This window comes from Oreochromis niloticus, linkage group LG18 (genome assembly GCF_001858045.2).
Source record: "Oreochromis niloticus isolate F11D_XX linkage group LG18, O_niloticus_UMD_NMBU, whole genome shotgun sequence".
In the NCBI taxonomy this organism is placed as follows: domain Eukaryota; kingdom Metazoa; phylum Chordata; class Actinopteri; order Cichliformes; family Cichlidae; genus Oreochromis; species Oreochromis niloticus.
The window spans coordinates 19,525,610-19,547,148 of NC_031982.2; the positions used below are offsets into that span (position 1 = coordinate 19,525,610).

General features: G+C 39.7%; 1 long non-coding RNA gene across 1 annotated transcript in view; it reads left to right on the forward strand.

The window, feature by feature from the left end:
* LOC109195378 (uncharacterized) overlaps positions 1–21,539 on the forward strand; it is a 44,105-nt gene that overhangs the window by 13,433 nt on the left and 9,133 nt on the right. Inside the window, exons 3-5 of the long non-coding RNA XR_002057019.2 lie at positions 4,904–5,004; positions 5,091–5,154; positions 10,082–10,178. This is a non-coding gene — a long non-coding RNA (uncharacterized LOC109195378). The remainder of the gene's footprint in view (positions 1–4,903; positions 5,005–5,090; positions 5,155–10,081; positions 10,179–21,539) is intronic.

A 21,539-nucleotide genomic window follows, 5' to 3' on the forward strand; every position in this document is an offset into this window, starting at 1 on the left:
GCATGGGTTTAACTCTACTAATAGCACTACAGTGGCTTTTGAAATGTAAAAGATGGAAAACAACCAGTTTTCATACAATAATTATGATAATGATATTTCCTGTAGGTCAGTATCCATTATTCTAGTCATTATCTTTTTCTTTTTTCTTTTTTTTTTGAAAAAAAAAACAAAGGTCAAGTTAACTTGACTTACAAGGGAAATTGGCTTGCTGGAAACCATGCAAAAGCTTTAATCTCACTGCACAGTAAATCCAATTATTTTCAGGCATTGTGCATGTGCATGTAAATGAACTCTGCAATAGCATGCTTTAATTTTAGTGTATGGATCCACCCTACTCGGTTTCATTTTACCTTTTTTTTTTTTTTTTTTTTAAAGGACCGCTTTCTCTGATATTGCTGGTGACTGGAGAGTGCTTTGTGTGCTTGTTTACCTTGATCAGTAGCAATGCTGTTTGATTTGCATAGGCTATTTACACTTATCTTTCAGCTTGGCCAGCACCGCTTTTTCCCAGGGTATACTGAAATATGTGCGTTTCCTCGTGAGTTACACCCTGCTGCTTTTATTCTACAAACAAGGCGCTTTGATGTTCTTATTACTACTTTCATCAACTCCATGAAGGGGTATCTGCACCCTGCTAGGTTACCCATTTAGCAGATCTTTGGGAAGTCTGTTTGCCTCCAAATGCCCAGGTGATGTCTTATAGCATTTTTATTTTGTCAGCGGTTTGATTTACACCTGTAAGAATGTGAATATTTTGTATTCAGACAAAGCATCGCCCTTGAAATCTCTAGTTCATATTTTGTATGCAAGCATGCACCCCGCATCGCGATTCAATTAAGAGTGTATACTTACATATGCTTAATCTCTATGATTGTGGTATACAGCAGTCACAAGTGACTTGCTAATCAGCTTTTGTGCCTTAAAGAGAAAACATGTCAATCAGATTCCCTTTCTAAATTAAATTAGGTAGAGATGAGTCATAAGGGGTAAGCCTGAGGCACGCACAGAAGATCACTATACTCTGAGTATTTGCCAGAAGGTTATCATGCATATTCTCCATGTTAAAAGCAAATATGAAACCAAACAAAAGCCTCAAAATAAAAGCTTCCTGTAAGTGTAACACATGATACATTCCCCTGGTGCTTGTTCTGCTCCAGTGTTATAAAAACTATCCTCACTTTATTTGATCAAAATTGTTATTAAATAAAGATTACTGTAGTTCTGTATTTCATTTTAAATCATTTTCACACAATACGCACAAACACTAACCACAAATTGCTGTGCTGGATTTGGACAACCTGTCAAATTTACAGCAATCAAAATCTTCTTCCTTCTATTAAATTTGAGGCTGTATCAGCACCGCACAGCACATTTTTCTTGATTGAGTTCTTTGGTCCACAGTAAACTCTGACTTATCTACCTTTCCACTCAAAAGGAAAAAAATAAATGGGAAAAATAATCATTTTAAAGACCTTTTCAAATGAGCCCTTTAATAAACTCGAAAAGAGGTACCATCACACAGATTGGCATTGTCATCTGAAGTGGAAATGTTCTTTTCTTTTCATTGTGTTTCCTTCAACAATCTCAAGCCTGTGAAAGTGGGGGCCAGCGTATCAGTCAGCAGTACCTGCGTATTTACCCGAGCAGTTTTGGCATTAAACAAAGGGCACAGTAATACATATGTGGACAGGAATAAATATCAGGGCAGTAAATTAGATGTTTGGCTGTGCGCAGCTGATGGAATTGTTTCAGTCCTGCCTGCTTGGCTATCTGATTTTTATTATGCAACCTGCTCATTACCTCCCCTCTCATTGTATTGTCGTAACCAAAGACCAAATAAAAATGAGTGGCTTAGCATAATGAAGTTCTCTCTAATAATTGTCCCCGTGTGTGATAACACTGGTCTAATGACTACACAACTACTTCAAGACCTGTCCAGAGATCCTGTCTAGAGGGATCATTAGGGATATCTAAGACAAATAGAAAGGAAATGCATCTAAACCCACAAGGAAAAAGCTGAGAAACTTTCACTTCCCCATGAGCTTTAACTCTAATTAATATGGTAATAGACTCTGCAAAGACAGTGTAATCACTTCACAGATTTCAGTGACAGTGAAAATGATCCAGAACTGCAACATTTTAGGTAAGTTAAGTTCCACCTTTGATGATAAATAATCTGCAGTAGCCACTTTATATCTCGCAAAGGTGAACATATGGTTAATCTAAAAAATATATAAATATATGTACTGATGAAGTGCTTCCGAAATATATCAGCATTGCAGATACCTGTATCCATGTGATTTTAATGAGGGTAATTTGTTTTTTACTGTTTCATTGGGGGGTTTTGTGCATTCTTAAAAATAATTGCCATATCATAGCTCATGTCTTTGTATTCCATTTACAGGTTTCTTACAGTAAATACTTCTGATTTGCATTTTTATCTGTAATTTCAAATAGTTTCACTATGACCTTTACAGAAGGCGACAGTTTAAATATTGTACACAAACCTAAAATTACAGAATTTTATAAATGTTCCAGAGAGCAGTGATTCTGCAATTTGATATTACAGATTGTTCCTTGATATACTTCTATAACTATCTAAATTTTCAGTTTAATGAAGTATACTTTAGCCTTCAGTCTCACATGCCTAGAGACCAGTCTACAGCCCCATAGAATTTACAGGTATTCCCTGACTGGTTGGTGAGCAGTTACTCAAGGTTGCTGGAAGTCACCAGGTAAAACTGTTTATAAAGAAGTATACGGAGCTGATTGCTCTCAATGGGCGATCGTGGCTCAAGAGTTGGGAGTAGCCTTGTAATCGGAAGGTTGCCGGTTCGAGCCCCGACTCGGACAGTCTCGGTCGTTGTGTCCTTGGGCAAGACACTTCACCCGTTGCCTACTGGTGGTGGTCAGAGGGCCCGGTGGCGCCAGTGTCCGGCAGCCTCGCCTCTGTCAGTGCGCCCCAGGGTGGCTGTGGCTACAACGTAGCTTGCCATCACCAGTGTGTGAATGTGTGTGTGAATGGGTGAATGACTGGATATGTAAAGCGCTTTGTGGTCCTTAGGGACTAGAAAGCGCTATATAAATACAGGCCATTTACCATTTACCAATTAAAAATATTCGCTTTCATAGTAAAAGTCACATCTTTTAAAACATGTTGGATGAAGACAAGTGACACAACTTTTGCACTGCAGTTTTTCAAATTTCACTCCTAGCTGGCAAGTGCTTGCAGACAGGCTGGCATCTTCAATACAAACTGCAGGTGGCTCCAGCAATCTGATAGCAACCAGAAAGTATCCACTCCAAAGTCATTACAAGGAGGTTTTCAGGTTTTTTATACATATATAATGAGATTAAACTGTTACAACTGAGGCAAAGGAGGAACCACCTGTTGCTGAGCTGTCCCTGAAATGAGAGCTAGTTAGAAAAAGAAATGTACGACAGTTGTGTATTTTTTTCTGATTTCATACCAAAGCTGACTTTAATGGCTTTGATATTGTTTTAGTTCAGGTTTATTACTGTCACAAGAACAATTGCCTCAATGCCCGTTTTATATTGTAAGGTAAAGACGCTACAATAACCTGTTTTATATTGTAAGGTAAACCCCCCCACACAAACTCAATTTTCCAGCATTGTTTCAGTCTTTAAAACGTGCAGTTTATGTCTTTTTTAACCCTATTTCTATTCTTCAGCTCTCAGGCTTATGTCAGCGTATAATATAATTCATGACTTGCAGTAGTAAATTACATTTCTGAATTTATGAACCAAAAATTGTTGAGCAATTACAGAATATTTTCATTACAATCCCTGGAGAGAATGCACCATTAGGTGCTGGTTATGATCCATTCAATTATCTCCCTTTTCAAATGAGATCACAGGGGTGCAGTTACCTCTGACCACATATAATATTCATGCTGTGCGTTTCCATTCTGTGATAATCAGAACTCAATCAGCAGTTTGACAAATGATCAATCAGCTGAAGACTGCTTTCTCCAAAGCCCGTGTGGGTGGAAGCATTTTGCTCTGACCTAGCTGATCTGGAACATTAGCATTTATTTGCTTTCATGTAACTTGTTATGCTATTTTGTTAGGCTAGATAATAGAGCGTAGCTGTGCACAAACTGCAGTTCATCCACTTATCTCAAAGTGTCTGTATTCTATGTTGTGGATGAAGCGCTGATTAGTTCACGCTTTTGGCCACATGCTTTTCACTTGAGATTCAATAAGAGCACCAAAATGTGTGCAAGTAAGTAGGTTGAATAATTTACCTATTTACAATGTTGTCCCACTGCTCATTGGAATAATGCATAAGACTTCTGGTTGGAAGGAAACTCTCCATGTCTCGATGTCACAGTTCATATTTGTCATATTCATGAAGCTGTCACTGTTACGACCTCGAGGACGGCGTTCTACAAAAACAGGTCCGATTTAAGCTACAAGAGTCCAGGAAATACAGCACCCAAGGAGAAAACACAAGTTACAGAGATTCAAACAAACACTGAAACAGTACAACTCTGGTCATAACAAGTTTGATTATTTAATATTTTTGGATTAGTTTCACATTTTTAAATGGCCATTGTTGGTCAGCCATTTGATCTTAATTAACCAAATCTGTTAAATTTCACTTAGTTCAACAGCTACTCTTCACAATCCAACTGCTTACTTTGCTTAGCAACTCCTAATTTTTCCTAAGAGAAATATATATCTTCATGGCAAACAGCCTGCCAAACATCAGCATAATAATTGTCTTTAAACGCCGGTGTGCTGATGTAAGCGTTTAGCTCAAAGCACCGCTGTGCCTCGGCGCAGCCTCACACAGCTGCTGGAGTGGCTGTAGTCTCACAGTCTTGTCAGACACTTAAGGCATGTTTTATTAAACCTGCATCCTGCTGTATCTTTTTAGCTTTATATTTTCATGAGGCGAAGTGCCTTCTAAGAAGTTTGGACAGTGCTTTTCTGGCCAGCCCAGTCTTGATGTGAATGCTGGCGGAAGAAGGTGTTATGGTAATGTTCAGCAATTATCTTCCAGTTTATTAGATGCATTGGTGTTAACAGGCATGTGTTTGTAAGATTTATTTCGCCCCTTTTAGATTGACGGGAGCGGACTAAACAGAAACAACACATCCAACAACATCCCTCAAATTAAACATGAAGGTAAATCAATATAACCTCTAACACTGTCTCAAACAGAACAGGCAGCAGGCCTGCCTAATGAAGCTGCCACCGGAGTGTGTGTTGCTGCTGACACTGTAAAATAAGCCTCGTTATTCCATGCTGCACCAGTATGAAACTGCGCTGACCCTGGCCTTGCAATTGTTAAAGTGAAGTTATTTAATAATAGAAATGATAAAAATTCCTCCATCAAGGCCCCTTAGGCCTTGGGACAACCTCCTGAACAGCCAGCTGAGTACCTGCAGCTACACTTCTTTCACTTGATTCATAGATAATATTAGGATTTCATTTGGGCTGTGTTAAAAATTCTGTTGTTGTTTTTTTTTCTTTCCCTTTATTTTGTGCCCAGGGACATAATAAAAGTGAAGCACTTGATCTGAGCCAGTTATTAAGATGCGATTTCAATTACTTGCATCAATGCAAAGTATATTTGACTCTACAGGTGAGCACAAAAAATCCATTGTGATATATAAAAAGGGCAAATTCTGGAGCTGTTGAAAATATATTTACAAAAGTGCTTCATCTGCTGTTAAAGTGTGGAAAATATTGTCTTTGCATTCCCTTTGTGCCCATCGTTTTAGAATCCCAAAAGGACATGACTATGAATTTAATGATCAGCACTTTATTTTTGTAATGCTGCAACTTTGTACATCCACCCTTAGGTATTCTAAAAAAGTATTTTTTTTTAGTTCAGCTATACAATTTTTTGTAGGTTTCAGTGCTCACTTGACAATTTATTAACTGATTTTTGATGTACATATCTAATCAGCCAATCTTTAAAGAAGCACCTCAGTGCATTCAGACATGCAGACATAGTCGAGACAATCTGCTGAAGTGGGATTTTCCCACATAGTCACCCCTAGGGTTTACAAAGAATGGTCTCAAAAAGATACAGTGTGTCAGTTTTCTTGGTTAAAATAGTTAGGTAATGTCAGAGGAGAATGGTCAGAGTGCAGAAGAGCATCTTCTTCATGGGCTACAGCAGCAGAAGACCACACTGGGTGCCACTCCTGTCAGCTAAGAACAAGAGACTGAGGCTACAATTCACAATGGCTCAGAGAAACTGAACAACAGAAGACTGGAAAAAGTTGATGAGTCTCGCTTTCTACTGGTTAGAGTTCTTATGGACAGTATGATCATGGTGTTGCAATGGTGTCCCAAAGCGTGGAAAGAAATATTCAATTGGTACAAATACCAACTGAATATTTTTTAAATGTCTTACTGAGAGCGTAGGGATGTTTCTAGCACATCGTTAGGTCTATGCGAAGAAGCAGGGGGTCCAGCCAAGTACTATGAGCTGGAAGTGGTAGCTGGAGTAAGGAATTCTAAGCGTCTGTGTGCAGACTGCTGCCCCCAGAAATGAAGCTTACTACGACTTCACATCCATGGCAAATGTGGAATCACTGGTTAGTCTTGGGGTGTCCAAAAGAAACCCACCGAGGGTTATTGTGTATGTTTTAGGGATGGACACATGCTGTGACCAGTCGGTTATAGATATGTTTTGGGTATATTTTACAAGTTCACAGTAGGTAGCTGAAGATAATTATTACAAAGCCGGTAAAAACCAGATTGGGAAAATGGTACAGTGTGCTCTAAGGGAGACTGTTATCCAATAATCCAGATCATGCAGGTTTCAGGGCAAAGTTCAACTGAAGTTGAAGTTGCTCACCTTCAATTTTCTCTCCAAGTTTTCATATATCACCACCTACACTCATTCTCCAGCTCACACAAACAGAACTCGAGACACATTTTTATTTTCTATGTGAGATATACCATAAACAACCAGCTGAAATGAGCTGTTAAAGGATACAGTATATATTTCTGTTTTCACCTAGTTACACAGGTGTAAAATTCAAGGTTGTTTAGCATGTTTTGTCCATCTTTTACTTGGTCATCTCTGAATGTTACATCTAATAGGGCTAATAGATCATTGTGGGGAGCTTCATCCGATCTGTGTAGGTGTAAAATAAACAATAGCCTTTTTTTATATATATACTACACAATTTTGATTGTGCTTCTCAGTGTGTGTGTGTCATCCTTTTTCAAGTACTATAGAAGCCCAATTAGAAAAGCAAGGACGTGACATGAAATTTCAGCAACAGCTGGGTTCTTTTATAATAACAGCATCTTTACCGTCACATCAAGGGCTAACATCGAATGATTTATAAATGGGTGATATTTCCATCAAGCGTACTTGGCTCTTGTGTTTTCTGATGCCAATGGGGTGCATGAAGAATCTCTCATGCATCTGTTTAGCGCTGCTGGATCCATTTTCAGCATCTTTGAAGTGCCTTTTTTAGAGCTTTTACATGCATTAGAAACAGTCTCTAAAGATAAATGTCAGTTAAAGAGCCCTGCAGTATGACTTCATATAAAACAAGGACAGCTTCTTTCAGAATTTATATAGAAATCCTTGAAATGTTGATGACAGTCCTGACTTTGCTTTGGATTGTCCAAAGGCGAAAGTTTACTATTAATAACTTTTATAAATTTCACTCATAAATAAATGTAAATTTGATCCATCCCACTTTCTAAAGCTGAGGTTCATCTTATTTTATTTTTTATGACAATTTAGACCTTTAGAAGTTTAAAGACCAAATGGATGACGTTAAAAGGCTTGGGATTGTATTTGTTTCATTTTTATCCACATAAAAAAAATTCAGGTGTTTTCAGTGTCTATATCAGCTGTATGAGACTCCATGGCTACAGCGGCATTTGGCTAATTGGAAATAGGTCATAAACTACAGTGGAGGACAAATTTAGATTCAGTGACCTGACGATGACACTAGAAGAAATATCACCACAATTACTGAGAAATTAGACTGACCCATGTGAACTCCTTTACACATTTTGTTTATCCTTCCAATATTTATCAAGACATTTCACTAAAAACCCAAAAAAATAATATGATAAAACCTGGAGCACCTGGACTGGACTCCAGTAATCACTGACTTCCAGTTGAGAGGATGCGGCTCAGGAAGTAGAGCAGGTCATCTACCAATTGTAAGTATCCTGGGGCAAAATACTGAACCCTGAGGTGCTTCAGCGTTGCTTCTGATGCATTCATTAGAGTGTTAATGTTAGATAGAAAGCACTTAGAAAACAGAAAAAAGTGAATGGGTGAGTGAGACGTGTTTGTATAAAGCAGAGTAGAAAAGCACTATACATAAGATTCAATCAATTTATAGTAACTAAACAAAGGCAGAAACAAGAAAAACTGCTTTATTGACTCTTTCGAAATTTTTGCACACTAAAAAACAGCGAATATTATATGTGTGCCTTTTACAGCTCAGCTACAGCCTTACATCTGAGCCACTGAAATCCAAATGTGTGATTTCTGTGCAGATGTCTGATTTGGTGATTAAGGCAACTTGCTGAATGTGATTCAGATCATCAGTGAGAATACAGTTGAAATTAATATGAATGATCACCTGCAGTTTCATCAGGAAAATTGCTGCTTCTGTATTTCTCCTTCACGTCCTCAGAGGCAGCGGAGAACAGCCCTGCTTGCATATTTAATACATTTGTGTGATTGTGCATGCGAGTGTGCGTTTAATTGCCGTAGTCTGCCAAGTGTGGAAGAAATTCACCTGTTTGGCTTTGCTGTACAATACTTCAGGTATGGCAGTTAATTGGATTAGCATTTGACGCAGGTTATCTAATCATCACTCAAGGCAGATTGGCGTGAAAACGGTTGACACACATTCGGGAGCCGACAGAAAGTTTGATGGAGTCTTTCGTATGTCAAGCTGGTTGGAAGTGCAATAAACCAGAAGAAAACTGCAATAAAACAGCAAACTCAGGGTGGATTGAACTTTAAAGCTTAGCTAAGCCGCAGAACACTGGCAGAGTAACAGAGGGAGGAAGCTGGATTAGCATGTGGTGCAGATTATGCCAGTCATCACAATGAAAGTGTTTTTCCAAAGTGTTAAACAGGGTTAGGGCTCAGATCCTCAGACTGTAATCCAGCCTGTGCATCACTTCAAACACACAAACATCTCGTAATTAACCTGATGCTCACAAAGCATTTTAAGAGACTTCAAAGTCCGTTTTAAAGCAGCGAGAATTACAGCAACATGATTTCCTGCATTGCGGTGATACAACATAAAGGAAGGATGATGTGAAACGGGGGATTGTGTCACAAGTCGCACATCAGTACATACAGCACACTTAAATGTTGAACACTTTGTTTAGTTGTGTTATATCTGTCAGGATATAGTGTTGTTTCAAACTAAACTCTGGAAATTACACTTATCAACCACTTTATTAGGTACACCTTGGTAGTACTGGTTTGACCCCTTGTTGCCTCCAGAACTACTGAAGGTGCCGGAAGGTGCCATGCTATATTGACACGGTGGCATCGCACAGTTGCTGCACACCCATAACACTAACATGAACGTTGTCATGTTCTAGTAGCCAGTTAGAGATGACTTGAGCTTTTGACATGACGTGTTATCCTGCTGGTCATAAAGAAATGGGCACGATCAGCAACAATACTCTGTTAGGCTGTGGCATTCAAAGAGCCCTCAGCTGATACTAAGCGGCCAAAGTGTGCCAAGAATATATGCCCCACACTGCTGTACCACTACCAGCAGCATGAACTGTTGATACAAAGCAGGATGGATCCATGCATTCATGTCGCTTACCTTAAATTCTCACTCTACACAGAAAGGATGCAGCAGAAATCAAAACTCATCTGGACCTGGCAACGTTTCACAATCTTCCGTGGTGCAATTTTGCTAAGTCCATGCAAATTGTAGCCTCATTTTCCTTTTCTTCTTAGCTGACAGGAGTAGCACCCACTTTGGTCTTCTGCTGTTGTAGCCATTGCAGTTGTAATGTGAGGCTTAATTTCAGTCCCTAAAAAAAAACACATCTGTGAGCTAACACTGACATTTGCATTTTTCAGTGGTGCAGAAAAATTGCTCGGTCATCCCTCCTTTTCTGCTACGCAGCCAAGGTGACGACTGCTAAGGGCAAGCAGTGGACAATGATACAACATCCAGGTAATAATTTGGGTAGAGCACTTCATGTAGCCGTGTTTGATGGTGTGAACGCATAAAAATATAAATATGGAAGTTTTGGGGGGAAAGAAAATAACAGGTGAGTTGCTGGTCTCCCTCAAACCACCTGTGCTAAAAGGAAAAATGAGAAAAATTATGACTAAAGAATAACATAAAAGAATCCAGGTTTAGGCACTTAAAGTAGTTTAGGACAAGGCCTTTTTTTAGTGGGACCGAGGTATTAAAATACAACAAGCACTGTGCCTTCTTCAGGGTGGAAACATGTGACTTGAGACGCAGCAGCAGACACATGAACAACTATTTGTACAACATATCAGGTCTTAATTTTCCTGATATTAAAGTATCTTTTTCACTGCTGGCATAAACTTTTTTTGTTGTGATATGCCGAGTGCACATCAGACCTTTCACTCAGCTGAATAAACTTTTCATTTCAAACAGTTTATAAAAAGTTCAAGTGCCACATCTTGGGAAAGCTTTTGCATCATTTCGGTTCTGAAAATCCAACTATAAAACATTTTTAAGAGTGAACGTGGGAAAGCGATCTATCACTTCCTGCATTCAGATATTCATATTTTTTTATATATATATATTCTTTCGCTTTTTTTTCCTCTCTTGCGCTTCTTGGAAGGTCATGGCGGAGTTTTAGAGGTGGGGCAAGAATACTATAAAAGGGTCTGTGCTCGCAAAGGTATGTTTCTTTCATTTGGACCATAAGAAATAGTCCTCTAATGTGACTGCATACAGACACAGATATGCAGACAACCCAGGTAAAGTACATCCTTTTCTGGATCCCAGGGACTGGGTTTTGCAGGTATTGATTATCAACATTTTAACCTCAGTTTCTGATACAACACCCCGAGGAGGGGAATCAAATTGTGATCTTAACCTCTATTTCACAAGAGTGAGTTAATTAAACACTGTATTTTGGTTCTGCTAAAGGTCCTGAAGGAGCAGAGAAGGAGGAACGAGCAGGGGAAAATTAACAAAAGTAGTGGCACAAAACAAGAACTGTCACCGCTGAAAAGAGATGAATGATGTAAACAGAGGCAGCAGGGTTTAAAAGCGCTATAAACACAGAGACAGGCGGCAATAATCATTGAAAAAGATCATGAAAACAACTGAACATGTAAGTTGCGTGTCTGCAGATCATGCAAAGGATATGAGCGACAATTTGAAATGGAAGGAATAGTAAAAAAAAGTAAATGTTGCCCTCTGCTGGGCAACAGTCTTATCCCTAATGAGAGGCAACAGCATAATATCTCATGTCTTATTGTACTTGTACATTCAGCAGCAGCAGATGAATATTTAACTTGTGCATTCAGTTGAGACTGAATCATGAGATTGTACACAGGTCTTCATTTCCTTAGATTGTTGCGGTGGTTTTAATATATTAAGATTTATTCCTCTTATGAGGACATTTGTTGTATTTTAGATGAACTGGCCTGATTTTCTACCTACAGTCACATCCAGGGGAATAGTCATACACTGTATCATTTTGGCTCCTCTTTATGTGACTAAAATAAACTGAGTGGATAATAAGAGAGGCAGAAATCAGATTCACATGATGCCATCGAGAAATGTGGGCTAAAAAAGGCTCAGCCGTGGCCATTGTGTGTCACGTGTTGTGAACTGTTATGCTGCTCACCTAAAAAAAACAAGGTTACGAGTAATCACAGCAGCAGAGCCACACATATTTTGTCTCATCGCTGATTTTGTTTCACTCGTTTGCTTCATATTCCTCTGTTACCAGATGCCATGAAGCCTTCTGTCTCATTACGACTGTCAGCAACAAGAAAAACTCGCTTAGAGTCTATGCAGTCAGCCTGAAGCCAGGCGAAATCAATTCACAACGAGCCAGGATGAAACAACACTGTTGGGATGATTCAGCTAAACTTGTGAAAGTGAAATAACACCCCCCGCTTCCCAAAAAGAAAATGGTGCTGTGCAGAGGGGGAAGATTCGGCAATCCATATTCTCCCGTCTGGTTGTTATTGTGTAATTTTATGCCGGTGTGTCTTAAATGTGACATTTGCATGCTTATAAAACAATAGCAGCCACACTTTTAGGTTTGAGTTGGAACTAATGTGACCTGGTGTACTTAGAGGGGATTTAAAGTGAAACACAAACACAAACTTTGAGATTCTAAAAGGCTGTTCTATGCTATTGTCTGTTTCGCATGCAAAAAAATTAAGGCAATGATGTTTTAAGGCGATGTCATTGGGAAGGAAAAAGCAGTCTTTGCAAACACAAACATGCAAACATGGAAATCTGTTGCATTTTTTTTGGCAGTTAGGACTGCAGTAACAAGCAACAATATGGAGCTGATTCCCCGATGAAGGCAGGATCTGGATCGTGTTGGTGATGGAGGAGCAGAATAAGCAGATGGCTGATGGAGACTTGGCTAAGATGCCTTGCTCAACCCAGATGAGTTAGACAAGAGGGAGGAGGAATGCACAACAGGCAGCCTAAAAGGATAACAGTGATTGAATATAAAGAAAGGGGACTGAATGGTTTGGGGAATGTGGGTAGATGGATCACTGGACAAGAGTGAAGAGAATAGCCCATATAGCCTACATTAGGAGTGCCCAGACTGGAGTTTTCAATGTGTAAACTTTAAAACTAACACGTCAAACCCCTATATTAAATTTCCTATTAGAAAGAAAGTCTGTACCTGAGGTGTTGTCGACCTTCCTAAATGATTAGAGTACAGTACATTTTCCAATTTCTGTAGAGCTAAAATGACAATTGCATGCATGCTGATCAACTTTTCCACATTCACTAGAGGGCAACGGTGAGATTAGAAGGTAATATTCGGAGCAGAGACCTGGGTGCTGATCTTGTGCTGTCGCATCTAGAATGAGAGGAATTTGTCACTCGTACTGTGGTTGTGCCACAGCATGCCATCTAAACTGAAGAAAAAGCTTGCTGGCAAAATATCCACGAGCACAATTTGAAGTCGGAAGCAATCACAAAACATAATGCAAAGGAAGTTCAAGCAGTCTCCTATTTAAAGTTTTTGCACTGCTGTAAACAATGAGATTTATTCTGGAAAAATTGTTTTGGGCTTTTTGTTGATTTCGCTGGTGATGGGAGTCAGTCTGACCTGTGTCACACTTGTTTTTTTAAGTGCCTCCAATGGCTACAACATCTGGGATGGAGGGGAGCAGACAACTCCCGCCTGCTTATTCCCCAGGGTGCCATTTCAGAAGGTCAAGGAGCTGCACATTTCCTTAAGGCTGAGAAAAAAAACTAATCAAAAATGTGAGTTTACCTTCAGTTTTTTCTAGTACAAACTGAGAAGCATTGGGAGATAAAAGTCAGGACTAAGAGTACGAAGAACTCCCACATGAAAGAAATCAAACACAGTGTGGTGATCTGCCAACTCCTGCATTAGTAGATGAAGACATCCGTTAAAAATCATGAGAACGATCTTAAACTTGAGAAATGATTCCAGTTTAGATCATAAGATTTTCAAAGGTTCATCAGAAACAAGCGTTTTGTAATATTTTCTCAGGCCAAACCTAGATAAGCACTCCCCACCTCAGAGAGATACTGAGAGCCAAAAAATAAAATAAAATCACGACCTATACTCCCACAAAAAAAAAAAAAAAAAACGAGCAATCTTTTTATACCCGATCCAGCAGTGTGTGGAATTAAGGAGGACCGCTGAGTTTTAACAACATTGTAAACCTTTTCTTGTCACAAGGGATTGGTTCAGGTCAAGCTTGCAATTAAAGTTTGTCTTTCATAACCTTTTTTCTTGTGGACTGCTCTTATTTTTTTTGATTTCCTCTAAAAGCGTGGTCTTATTTTATTTGCACTTGGCTAGCATGTAGCATGACGCACCAGTTTTGTCCATTTTCTACTCGCACAGCTATCAAAATCATAATAATTTAATCATGGCAGTAATGTTAAGTGGCATGTGATTTAACGAACAGCCTCTAGTCAGAGAACTGCCCGGTGAATACAAGAACATCGTCTTTGTTCTTTTGGTTTATTCACAGAGGAAACCCAGTCTTTCATCGCTTGGAAAATTTAAGCTGATCAAACACAAGAAAATGGCAACAGGGCGATGATTAACGAATGATGCGTTCCCATTTCACCTTACACACAAGTGACGAATAAGCAATAAGGATTGTAACAAAAACCAGAATTCCTTTAATGTGAACTTTGTGGGTGGTCTTTGGGCCTCGGCTGAATGTGAGGTATGCCCTGATAACAGCAAAGTGATTTCCATATGGATCTCCTTACCTCTGAGGCAGCCTAGAAAGCCTCTTCTGAATGTCATTATACATAATGTAAGGTCTATATTTACACTTAATGACTCTAAAGATCATTTGAGGCTGATGACAGGAGTATACGAAACTGCCGCCGATCACATTGGTGTCTCTTTCCTCTCAAACAGATTTGTAAATTTTCACAAACCTCATCCCAGTGTTCTCGTTGTACGTGTTCCACAAGACAGGAAATCCTGAAACAGACTATCACAAATACAACATAATAAAATAATGATTTTTTTTGTTCTAATCCCATCTTTCAATGGCAGGATACTGAGTAGGAATAACATGATGCCCATACCTTCCTTATTTTGAGTTCAGAAGAGTGTTATGCTAATATTTGTACAAGTGTTCTGCCAATAGTGATGTTTCCCGTCTTCCCATTTTACTCTCCCCGAATAAAATCGGATGTTTGTAGCTAAATCTGAACTGCACTGTAACTGCAAGCAGAAGTCCTAAAACTGATCCACACTGATATTTTTAAAAAATAAAAAGGGAGGGGGGTCTTAAATGAAACTCCATAGATATAACTGTCTGCTAGTGATCGTTCACAGTCCGTGTTAGCTGAGTTTATAATTTCCAACCCTAATTTCTTTCACCGTGTTTACAGTGAACATATTTTTAGCCAGAATCATTGTTTACTGATTTGATGTTTGTATTGAAGGGAAGAATAAGAATAAGCCAGTTCAGTGCACGATAGGCAGGGACCGAGCAGTTCCTTTGTGTGAAAATGGTATCTAGTATCTGATGTGAAGGAATTGTTTAGGGTCTGTTATGTTTGGCCTCATGCAATAGACTTACGTTGAAAAAAAAAAAAAAAAAAACACGTAATGTTTTATCTGTATCCTGGATACAAAAGAATGAAATCAGTTTGACAAGGTGCTTAGTTTGTGAGAGACTGTGTGTGACTGTGTTTCTCTGTTTTCTAGGTCCAAATGGGTATGCCATTTAAATCCTCTCCAACAAACGAGCTGAATAAGTGGCTTAAAACAATTTGTGCTGCAGAAAAATAAAAGCGTATCCATAAATTATACAAGTGACAAACACCCATGCAGGCTAGAGGCTGCTACCGCCAAGAGAGGATGCAACAAACATATCAAACTTTCCAGAAGTAAACAAGCTAAGAAATTCAGACTGTGAGTCATGGTTTGAACTTGGAAACAGGCTGTCACGATGACTGGCCTTGCGCCCGTTGAGCCTTGATTTGCAGATGACATCTGCTCTGCTACCAGTTTTAATATTGCGAAAAATGCTCAGTGGAAAAGAAAACCCATCTCACCACTCCTCATGCATGCACACGTCTGCAACATGCATGTATAATATAACCAGAGACGTATGGATCCAGCCTTTTACTGACATTTTCAATCCACCGCTTAATGTGCAGACCTTTTGTTTAACAGGAAGTAAACTGCGTGACCCTGACTGGGAATGGGGTTGCTATAATCAAAGCAGTCTAATATATTTTGCGTCACTAGGGTAAATGGGTAAGTCCTCTAAGCCTCACATGGCTTACCATGAGCCAAGATGAGTCACTCTGCCTTCGTATAGTGATTTTCATTGAGAACCTCACAGATGAATTATGACGAATAACAAAATATTATAACTGCTGAGACAGCCAGTGAATTAAAACCACTTTAACTAAAAAAGCAAACTGCTAGTCATCATTTAAACTTCTTTTTTCCTCTGCCACATCAGTGATGTGTAAAAGTCCAAGTGAGGAATGAACTGAAAATACACTGATGTTGTTTTGTTTGGTTTTTTTCAGAGCTCAGCAACAAATGTTTATGCACCAGATTTAGGTTTCAATCTTGTTTGGTGTCTTGGCAGTGCTCTCTCATTAGCATAGGTCTGAAGCGGCCTTCTGCTCACACATTTGATCCCGTTTCAACAGAGGGGCCTTGCGCCCGGGTTGCCTCAATAGCCTTTATTCCTCTCTATGGGGGGGTTGGTAGGAACCAGCATTAAAAACGGTAGCAGACCTGCACTTGCCCAAGAGAAAGATACAGCATCCCACCAGCAGATAAAGTAGCACTGACCTTCTCAAATACCAGGGTAATTATGCTTTGTGATATTTATATTCTGACCTGCTGTCATTTAAAGAGGTAAAGCGCAAAGGTGAACTCCAGCGGTCGTATTATTTTATGTCTCTGCCAATAGCCGTTTCCTGACCTTGTTCTGTGCAACTTGAAATTAGCACATATCATTTCCTGGATTGGTCCTTTGGTTGCATGAAAGTTTCTGCATCGAAGAGGATCCACCTGGATAAAAGGATGTGACATATAAAGTTATAGCTTGAAAAAGCCAGCACCACATTAACCCAGCAGACAGAAATAAGGCTTATTATTTATATGGAGGCAGAGGTATGGAGGGAGGTTCCCTTGCTAAAACAGATCCCAGTATTTTAATGTATTCCTTTTGTAAGGACAATATTTATTTACTGAACTACTGCTGCTTTTGTGTCATATCGGAGTTTTCATAATTAGCAGTTTACCACTTTTAAACATAGCTGAGTGGTAATTATGGCTGTGAAAAGAAAAATTTTGGAAATCTCTCTAATATAACCAACTATAGACACGGACTGGTGTCTAAGATCAGGCAAAGTCTGCTGTTAAATGTAATTCAATTCAATTGAGGAAGTTCAACTACTGCTGGTATTTTAAACTTCTTTTTTTCCCTTTAAGGGGCCACCACAGTGAATCCTCTGCCTCCAGCTCACCCTATCTGTCACAGCAGCTCTCTGCATGTCCTTCTTCACAATATCCATGAACGAATGAGATCTTCCTCTTTTCCTCCTGCCTGGCAACTCAATCTTCAGCATCCTTTCTTTAATGTGTCAACTATGTCTCCTCTTCTCAACCACATTTCTCTAACTTTGTCTCCCAGCCCCTGAACCTGAGCTGTCCCTCTGATGAACTCATTTCTAATCTTGTCCATTTTGGCCGTTCCTAGTGAAAAACTTCATGGCTTCAGCTCTGCCTCCTGACTTTTTGTCAGTGTGACTGTCTCCAAACCATACATCATACCAGATCTCACTGCCATTTTGCAAACCACTCTTTCACTCTTGGTGCTCTCCTTAAGTTACAAATCACCCCTGACACTTGTCTCCACCCACTCCACTCTGCCTGCACTCTCTTCTTCCCCTCTCTTGTGCCCTGTCTGATGCTTTGGTTGGCTGACCACAAGTATTCAAACTCATCTACCTTCACTATCTCTGCTCCTTGCATGTTCACCTTTCCTCCTTTACACCTGTCTTCCTCTCATCCACGTGCGTGCCACTTTTTTATAGTAGCGCTATATAGTAGCAGTTTTAAGAAATATAGCAAATGTTTATCCCTTTTGGTTTTGATGCCACTTGCTGAAGAACAAAATACTGATTGGGAAGCAGCGGCACAAGAAAGTGGCAGCTGACATCTTAAGTATCCTGATGGCAAACTGGATTCTTCACAAATCTTGGATTCTGTGACGATTACAACAAATTCCACATTCATCACCAGATGCACCATAAAAACCCTTTACCCACAAAACTGTAAAATTGCCAACTCACACTTTTACTTTTACTCTTCTTTTTCTTTGTATATCTCATTGTTTAGGAAAAACCTAAACGATGGAAAAACCAATAATACTGGTAAATGCAAAACTGTAGAATGGGGGGGGTCAAATGTAAGGCCGGGGTGGCAGAATAGGCCCAGCTAAGACAACAACCAAGCTTACTGAATGGTTGGTAAATATGAGCTGTATTTTCATAAGTTTTATACCTTTTGCAAAGTGTGAACAGACTTCTCCAATACAACCACTCTGACACTGCTACTTATCAACTATGTGCAATATCTCAGTCTTTCCATGTTCTGTACATTAAATTGTATGTGTTACATTAGATTGATAACCCAGGGTTTAAATGTGTAGTAAAACTTCTTCACAGTGACAGAAAGGTGAGTTTTATTGTTTTGGCCCACCTAAGGGGGCTATATACAGCCCACAAAGTAAAATGAGTTTAACATCCCTGCTGTAGAACATTGGAGTGTAACCTCCTTCAAACCGACTAAACAGCAGAACAGAGCCATAGTTGTTATCAAAAATTCAATACAGGCTATAGTTTCAAAGGGTAGTTATTTTTCTACCATAACCACCGTAGGCAGGCTAACTATTCGGCTAGTAAGCTAACATTTAGCTATCAAGATCTTCACACTTTTGACTTTGTGTGTTTGGTTTTGGCCTGACAGAAGTATTACATACTTCGAATTCAGAGTACTGCTCTTAGTAAGGCCCCTATGGAGTAATTTAGCAAACCTCCTATTTGTTTGAGAGTGATTTCCTTGCTGATAGAGCATTTCAGAATAATAGCTATTCACTTAATCATCATGTGGCTGATGAAATAAGTGTGAGTAACGTGTGACGCTCTTTGAGGGCAGTGTTATAGGACTCTTTTGTAGCAAAGTGTGTTAGTCAAAGCCACTGAACAGCAGCCCAGGAAGTCATTAAACACAGAACATTAACACAGCTTTCACCACCCAGCCTTTCAATAGCTCTCCTAAGATTGTGACAACATTGTTCGGCTCTAATACGGCGCATATTTGGATAGTGAGTCATCCATAGTGTTCTTCCTTTCAAAAATGGATTGACTGGCACAGCAGTAAAGTTATGCATAGAGGTAACGTCTAAAGATAAGTACTGTTAAAAGTGCTAATGTTGTAATAATATGACAGCATGCAGTCTTGTTATTCACCAAGAAATGGAACAAGGACTTCCTCTGTTCTTCTACCAGTCTGGCAAAGAGTTTTTTTTGGCACTGCTGTTAGTGGAGTGGAGTTGAATGGGCATGCTTCTTGCTATGCAGCTACACAACTGAGCTGTTAAATGGATTTCAGGTGGTGGATAGCAATTTATAACTGGAAGATAAAACCCCACACAGGGATTTTCAGGAACTCTAAATGTGGCAACTTTGGTTCGAGGATCTCTTTGAATGATTCGTGTGAAAATGCCCTCTGAGATTTGTATCTGTTCTTTCTCTTTTTTTTTGCCTTCAGGGACACGGCATGCTTTATAACTTTCCAACTTTCCAAAAACGTCAATAGAAATTCTTCGAACGCACAAACAAACTTACCTTGAGAAACGTATGTCACCATTATCTTCCTCTGCTGACTAAGGCAGCATCCTCCCACTAGGGGAAACAATTACACACAATGCAGGGAAGCAGCACACAGATTACATCCTTCCATTGATAAGGCCATGGCTACTAGAGAATAGGAGACATGAGAGTCATTTTTGGACCCTGGAGACCAACACTGTGTGAGAAGATCCTGTGCTGCTGAAGCCAACACCTGCCCTGTAGGGGCATGAACTCCTGATTCGGTTCCCAGTGTACCTCCCATTGATTATCAGCCCTCACTCAAACAAAGCTTTGTAAAATTTAAAGTTGGCATTGTGGAAATGTGTGTGTGTGTGTGTGTGTGTGTGTGTGTGTGTGCACGCGCGCGTGTGTGTGTGTATTGGAGTTTGAGCGTCCTGTTGAGTGTTTTAGCTGTTCAGATGACTTTCTCGCTTCTGAACAGACACCTCTGATGCTGTGCTGGAATTTTCTGGAGCCACTATTACATTTTGGGGGTTTGCACCTCGTAATGCTCATGAAGCTTATGCATAAGTTCATTAAGAAAGATCTGTAATCAGCTTTGCTGGGTGTTAGTCTGTTTATCTGGTTTCTACATCACCACCTCTTTCCCACTCTGTCAATCTCAATACTGTCATCATTACTCTCGTCCAATCATCTTCTTGCCTGCCTTCTTCGGGACAATCTTAAATCGATGCTCTCCGTCATTTTCCCTTTCAGACTCTCATTCGTGCAACCCACCTCCTCCTCATCTCCACCTCACAGACCACTCAGTCAGAACTCCATCCAAGCTTCAGTCTTCACCTTCACCACCACCCGCTTCTAGACTTTGGAGGGTTCTGTCCTAAATACGATCACCGCTGGAATTTGGTTATACCATGATGGGTCATTGGAGTCTAATCACCATGTACATTAATTTATCTATCTCAATAAATCATGGTCAAATTCTTTCACGTGGTTTCTTCTTACCTTCTACATCTGCTCCAGCTGTTCCTTCAGCCTCTGGTACTTCTCTATTTTTCTTCGTCCTGATCTTGCTGTTGACTGGGATTGTGACATCTATCACAACTGTGGTCTTCTGCTCCTTGTCAACCACCACTACGTCTGGTTGGTTGGCCTGTCTGGAATTCAAAGTCCCACAGTACCTTTGCTGTGTTATTCTCAAACACCTTTGGTGGTGTCTCCTATTTGGACCTGGGGACCTTGGGGCTATATGCAGCATAGATGTTCCTGTACACCAGTGGTTCCCAAACTTTTTTTGCTGGCCCCCCCTTTGTTTTACAAGAAAAATGTTCGCACCCCCCCACCACCTAATCCATCCCGCACAACCACATCCTCCAACCACAAACACCCATATTTTGTTTTCAAACTCCATTGCGGTTTATTTCACACCTCAAACATTTAGTAAACAATTAAACAAATAAAAGTAAACTGCAATAAATTACAGGTAGTAATAAAATACACTACTAACTCTTTTACGCTACCTCCACACCTACACGGGTATTTTTGAAGACGCAGTTGTTTCTATGCATTTGGGCCTTTCATCCACACGTAAACAGCGTTTCGAATCACCGAAAATTGAGATTTTTTAAAACTCCGTTTTTGCGTTTACGTGTGGACGAGGAATACAGAGTTCGTCACGCAACGTCAAAGGTATGTGCCTTTTTTCACGTCACGCTGTGCGCCACGTTATTGTTTACCTGAGATGAATTGCAGAATGTCAGATAGAGACAAAATACTGTTACTGTTAATCTGACTATCTTCAGGTTTTACACGCTTACATATACACACGCAGTTACTGTCCCTGCATTTAGAAAGGCAGAGGCGTCACGGTGTGATTATTTTACGTGTAGTTGTTTTTTCCTGTGTAATAATATTCAACATTGCTGTCAATACATTTTTCAAAAAATGCCTCTCTGTGCAAAATGGGTTTAAACACATAAACAGCTGTGGGATACTGTT